Source organism: Caretta caretta, chromosome 5 (genome assembly GCF_965140235.1).
Source record: "Caretta caretta isolate rCarCar2 chromosome 5, rCarCar1.hap1, whole genome shotgun sequence".
Taxonomy (NCBI): domain Eukaryota; kingdom Metazoa; phylum Chordata; order Testudines; family Cheloniidae; genus Caretta; species Caretta caretta.
The window spans coordinates 137,281,469-137,288,209 of record NC_134210.1 but is presented as its reverse complement, the minus strand read 5'-3'; the positions used below and the strand labels follow the sequence as shown (position 1 = coordinate 137,288,209).

Sequence of the window (6,741 nt, the reverse complement as noted above, 5' to 3'; positions counted from 1 at the left end):
CCCTCCCGAGGGAACCGCCCCGCGCCAGGGATTGGCTGCGGGGGAGGGAACATCCCGCCAATAGCGACGCACAGGCCCGCTCGCGTCATCGGTCGCTGGGCAGAGCGCGGCGGGGCAGGACAGTCTGAGGCGGGGAGTTTGGCGCTGCGGGGACGCGGCCGCGGGGCAGCGATTCGCTCCGCCCGGCCCGGCCCCGCCTCCCCGGAGCCCGCTGGTCCCTGTGCCGGGTCTGTATCGATGTATTGCCCTGTTTAAAAACTATGGCTAAAAGGCAGCCATTGCTGAACCTACGTAGGGACACCCCCTGGGTGCCAACTCCATTGCGTTAACCAGGGGCGGGCGATTATTTTCATCAAGATCCAGATTTCTTGGTCAAGGTCTAGTCAAGGTCTGGGCTCCAGAGAAAAGAATGCACGAATGATAATGAGATGTGTATAAAAAGATGTTGCAGTCACAATGGGCGTAACAATGATGACTGTGTTGTGTTTATTCCTTAGATCTGCTGCCACTGCCTTTCCCTTTAGGCTTGTAGTTTCCCAAGGGTAAAAGTAACCATCTGTTGAGATACAAGGGCGTGTCTGTGTTCATTCCTGCGAGCTACACAGGGTTTGATGTTGCTGCTTTCAATCCTCTGGCTCTGCCGGGAGAAGGAGCAATTCAGGCCATCACTGAGCTGAGGGAGGGAGATGATTTTCTGACGGGGAGGGACGCCTCCTCCTAAAGGTGCTTGGCAGGCAGCCCTCCTTCCCAGGTCTGTCCTGACAACACCCAGTTGAAAAGGGACCCTCCCCAGCACGGTGACAATGAGCGAGTGAGTGAGTGACCATGGGGAGAGGGAGCGACGGAGGGGAGGGAGATGGCGTGAGCGGGCCGGGACCTTGGCGAAGGGCGGCACAAGGGTGTTCAGTTTTGTTGGATCAGAAAGTTGGCAACCCTAGATCCAGGGGCAACAACTCCAACCTCCACAGAAGCTGGGCAGGGGCAGGACATCAGCTTGGAGGGGAGTGGTGGGTGGGGCAGTGACATCACAAAGGCCTTTTGCAGGAACTCAGCCCATTGGGCAAAGGTGGTGGGGAGGGGGTGACCTCACAGAGAGACCCCGACATCAGCCGGGCAGGGCAGAGGTGCAGGTGGGCCAGGGCAGTCTCTGAGACCCCCCCCCCCCGGCTTTGCTGCCACACGTCTCCTTCTCCAGGTCTCCCCTCGAGGACGGGGAGAGAATTAGGATTCACGTCTGTGAGCCTGAGGAGGAGCCTCTGTGGAGTTTTCTCCTTTCCTACCACTGATTGTGCCAGAAAACAACTTCTCTTTTACAAGGTCAGAGGCTCAGAGAGGTTTGGAACCTGTTCGGTCTGATCCACCTGGTGCAGGCAGAATTCTCGGACCTTGGGGTTTATCCTTTTTGGTTTCCCTGCACTCTCCTGCCGACAAAGCTTATGCCACTTGCAGGGCTGGAAGAATTTTGTCAGCAAAAGTACCAACAAAATTCTACAAAAGAGCGTTCAAACACACTGACTTTTAGCGACAAGGACACAGCCTTGTTGCTAAAAGCTGTGTGGTGTAGACAAGCCCTTAGTGGGTCACAACTGAGAATACTCAATTCAGGGAAAAGTGCTGAGAAATGGGGCAGGCACACCCGAAAAGCAGTGGTCATTCTCTGATAAGACATACCAAACCAGCAACAAAAGTAAACTTCTGTTTCACTGGCTAACAAGAAGTCAGAAAAGCAGTCTCCTTAGGCATTCCAGTCCTTTTATTGCCACCAAAAACACTGAACTTGCTGATGAGTGGTTATTTGAAGCCAATTTCATCAAATGCAAGGGTTCTTCAGATCCTAAAGGACCAGCCACATACCCAGGTCGATATACAACGCAGATCTTAGCCCAGTAATCATGCTGTTGCCAATCCTTTAGTATCTTTAGCAGACTTCGACTCCCTCAGGGAACAGATGGCCAGGATCCCCTGGGGGACTAACTTGAAGGGGAAAGGAGTCCAGGAGAGTTGGCTGTATTTCAAGGAATCCCTGTTGAGGTTACAGGGACAAACCATCCCGATGAGTCGAAAGAATAGTAAATATGGCAGGCGACCAGCTTGGCTTAATGGTGAAATCCTAGCGGATCTTAAACATAAAAAAGAGGCTTACAAGAAGTGGAAGGTTGGACATATGACCAGGGAAGAGTATAAAAATATTGCTCGGGCATGTAGGAATGATATCAGGAGGGCCAAATCGCACCTAGAGCTGCAGCTAGCCAGAGATGTCAAGAGTAACAAGAAGGGTTTCTTCAGGTATGTTGGCAACAAGAAGAAAGCCAAGGAAAGTGTGGGCCCCTTACTGAATGAGGGAGGCAACCTAGTGACAGAGGATGTGGAAAAAGCTAATGTACTCAATGCTTTTTTTGCCTCTGTTTTCACTAACAAGGTCAGCTCCCAGACTGCTGTGCTGGGCATCGCAAAATGGGGAGTAGATGGCCAGCCCTCTGTGGAGATAGAGGTGGTTAGGGACTATTTAGAAAAGCTGGACGTGCACAAGTCCATGGGGCCGGACGAGTTGCATCCGAGAGTGCTGAAGGAATTGGCGGCTGTGATTGCAGAGCCATTGGCCATTATCTTTGAAAACTCGTGGCGAACGGGGGAAGTCCCGGATGACTGGAAAAAGGCTAATGTAGTGCCAATCTTTAAAAAAGGGAAGAAGGAGGATCCTGGGAACTACAGGCCAGTCAGCCTCACCTCAGTCCCTGGAAAAATCATGGAGCAGGTCCTCAAAGAATCAATCCTGAAGCACTTGCATGAGAGGAAAGTGATCAGGAACAGCCAGCATGGATTCACCAAGGGAAGGTCATGCCTGACTAATCTAATCGCCTTTTATGATGAGATAACTGGCTCTGTGGATGAGGGGAAAGCAGTGGATGTATTGTTTCTTGACTTTAGCAAAGCTTTTGACACGGTCTCCCACAGTATTCTTGTCAGCAAGTTAAGGAAGTATGGGCTGGATGAATGCACTCTAAGGTGGGTAGAAAGCTGGCTAGATTGTTGGGCTCAACGGGTAGTTATCAATGGCTCCATGTCTAGTTGGCAGCCGGTATCAAGTGGAGTGCCCCAAGGGTCGGTCCTGGGGCCGGTTTTGTTCAATATCTTCATAAATGATCTGGAGGATGGTGTGGATTGCACTCTCAGCAAATTTGCGGATGATACTAAACTGGGAGGAGAGGTAGATACGCTGGAGGGGAGGGATAGGATACAGAAGGACCTAGACAAATTGGAGGATTGGGCCAAAAGAAATCTGATGAGGTTCAATAAGGATAAGTGCAGGGTCCTGCACTTAGGACGGAAGAACCCAATGCACAGCTACAGACTAGGGACCGAATGGCTAGGCAGCAGTTCTGCGGAAAAGGACCTAGGGGTGACAGTGGACGAGAAGCTGGATATGAGTCAGCAGTGTGCCCTTGTTGCCAAGAAGGCCAATGGCATTTTGGGATGTATAAGTAGGGGCATAGCGAGCAGATCGAGGGACGTGATCGTTCCCCTCTATTTGACATTGGTGAGGCCTCATCTGGAGTACTGTGTCCAGTTTTGGGCCCCACACTTCAAGAAGGATGTGGATAAATTGGAGAGAGTCCAGCGAAGGGCAACAAAAATGATTAGGGGTCTGGAACAAATGAGTTATGAGGAGAGGCTGAGGGAGCTGGGATTGTTTAGCCTGCAGAAGAGAAGAATGAGGGAGGATTTGATAGCTGCTTTCAACTACCTGAAAGGGGGTTCCAAAGAGGATGGCTCTAGACTGTTCTCAATGGTAGCAGATGACAGAACGAGGAGTAATGGTCTCAAGCTGCAGTGGGGGAGGTTTAGATTGGATATTAGGAAAAACTTTTTCACTAAGAGGGTGGTGAAACACTGGAATGCGTTACCTAGGGAGGTGGTAGAATCTCCTTCCTTAGAGGTTTTTAAGGTCAGGCTTGACAAAGCCCTGGCTGGGATGATTTAACTGGGAATTGGTCCTGCTTCGAGCAGGGGGTTGGGCTAGATGACCTTCTGGGGTCCCTTCCAACCCTTATATTCTATGATTCTATGATTCTATGATCTAAAATCTAAAGGTTTACTGAGAAAGAAAGAAAGAAAGAAAGAAAGAAAGAAAGAAAGAAAGAAAGAAAGAAAGAAAGAAAGAAAGAAAGAAAGAAAGAAAGAAAGAAAGAAAGGCTAGAGTTAAAATTCGCTAAAGGAATCAAAGACATACAATAATTGCAAAGTCTTTGGAGCAGGCTTGTGGCAGTGATGGAATAAGCTCTTGGCTTATAAGGTCCCTGGTTGCTTCTGAATCACTGGAAGCAGGGTCGTCCTTCCCCGTATGAAAACTACACAGCTGCGGGCTGCTCCAGTGGCCAGCCCGATCCCCTGGCTGGCTAAGCTGGCCCCTCGTGGCCAGAAAAGCTGCCCCCGCTCCCGTCCCGCACCCACTCCACCCCTTCCCCTAAGCCCCCGCCCCACCTCCATTCCACCCCTTCCCCCCTAACCCCCCTCCCCTGAGCTATGCATCCTGTGGGACTGCAGCAGGGGTCGGGCCCGCCCTGCAATCACTGGGCAGCAGGAAGTGGAACGACCTGGCCCCAGCCTGCTCCTCTCTGCTGGCTCCCAGCAGCGCCACTGGTGAGTGCTGGGGGCGGTTCCCCTCCTACCCCCACAAGCCCCAAGGCTGGGAGCCAGGGGAACAGAGCAGAGCGGGCTGTGTCTGGGTCGCTCCACTTCCCACTGCCCCGTGAGTGCAGGGGAGGGCACCCCCTCCGCGGAGGCCTGGGGATGCCCCCCCTGTGGAACCCTGGGGCCAGCCTCCCCACCCCCCCACCCTCCTATGGGCACCACAATCTCTTGGGATGGCCCTTACTGGAAGGTCCTCAGTCCTTTGGTTAGACTGCTCCCATTAGTATAAGGTCATAGTCAAACAGTTTAAGCAGGAAAGGGGTCAAATGGAGATGTTTCCAGGGCCTTTTATAGCTTCTGCCATGTGCATGGAAACCTCCATTGTTTCAGACAAAGCCCTCAGCAGAGACAGTGGAAAATTACAGGTAACAAGATGGTGTTTGGAGTCCCATGGGCAAGTCCCATGTCCACAGATGATTTTGCTTAGTCACAGCAGCAGCCATGACCTGGACTCCAGTTGGAACATTCACAGAAAAGTCCACTGGGTGTAGATCGGCGTCTCCCATGGTCCACTGGGAGTTCAGTGTTCCCTGGTGAGCCATTTAACTTGAATAGTCACTTCAGGATGTGCAGGCTAAATACCTTGTGGGTGCTACTCAGATGCAAACATATTTGAAATCCAGGTATAGAGCCACTGTGCATAGCTTCAAATGCAAAAACGATCCAGGCATATCAATAGCACAAACATATTCAGCAAATCATAGCTTTTCTAACGACACCGTACTTGCCACACCTGTATAAGATTGGTTGCAATTCTATAACAGTGGTGGCAACAATCATGTCCATGATCATATTTTAATCAGATAATGTCACACGGTGCTCCCCAGGCCTTCAGCTACGCAGGGTCTCAAATCCACAGGCTCAGCCTCTTTGGCACTATGGTCTGGCCAGCTGCACCAGGCAGCCCCTGGGAAGCGCCGCAATGTGTTCTGCCAGCGTCGGCTCAGATGCGGAAAAAGGCATGTGAAAGTCCATCAACCGTGACAAGGAGCGTGAGGAGCGGATCTCTGCCTTTCCACATCATCTCACCTTTGGCAACTTTCTGTTGGGGACAAAGGGGGCAAGAGGAGAGCCCTGCCATAAGCATCTTCTCCTACAAGTGGGGAAGGCAACTGGCCAGGGACATACGTCCCTTTCAGCCCCCAGGTGAAGGAACTAGCTGAGAGAGGGGAGGGAAGGAGGTGACCAGCGCCTATTCCCTGCAGGCTGGCCTTGTGCACGCTGGACCCTCCTCCACCAGGACTCTTGCCTGCTCCCTGTAAGCTGCTCAGCCTGTTTCTCTTTTGGCCTCCCTGCCCATAGCAGTCAGCTCAAGGAAGACACACCACTTCCCTAGGACTGTCAAGTGGCCGGCATGGGGCTTGAGCCCACAACCTTGGTGTTGTTAGCACCACGCTCTAACCAACTGAGCTAGCCAGCCCACAGGAAACAGCCTGACAAGCGGCCCTTTCGGAAAGGAGCCACGGGCAGCTGCAGGGACCTTGTGGCCTCTGGAACGAGATGGGAGGGGGGGTGAGGGCAGCTGCTCACCTGTGGGGGAATTAGCTCAAGCGGTAGAGTGCTTGCTTTGCACGTGAGAGGTAGTGGGATTGATGCCCATGTTCTCCAGGCGCAGGGGTGTCCTTATCCTTTCTTTTCAAAGGCATTGCCAGCCAGGGGCCTAAGTCCCTCCTGTGGCCCCCTACTTGGCCTCCCAAAAAGCCAGCCCTGGCAGGCAGAAACTACTTGGCCCCAGCCCTCCTTCGCCTGGCAGTGGCAGGAGCACTGGAGACAGGCTCCAGGGGGGCGGAGTTTGCTCAACTGGAAAAGTGCTGGCTTCACATGTGAGAAGTAGTGGGATCGCTCCCCATGTTCTCCAGTCTGCTCTCTTGGGGTGAGGGATTGGTCCTTTTCTTGCTGACCTAAGGCTACAGCGCCAGCCCTCTGCCCCTCCTCCATGCTCCTCTGCACAAAGCTGATTGGCTAGGAGGGAGTGCCTCTCAAGGACACATACTCTTCTGATTAAGGTATTTTAGTGCTTGTGGACCCAGATCATATTACATTGATTTT

At 52.4% G+C, this 6,741-nt stretch overlaps 1 non-coding gene across 1 annotated transcript; it reads right to left on the bottom strand.

Moving 5' to 3' along the window:
• Window positions 1-6,038: 6,038 nt before the first annotated feature.
• Window positions 6,039-6,112, bottom strand: TRNAV-AAC (transfer RNA valine (anticodon AAC)). Its single transcript has one exon. It is a non-coding gene; the product is annotated as a tRNA-Val (tRNA).
• Between the last annotated feature and the right edge of the window lie 629 nt (window positions 6,113-6,741).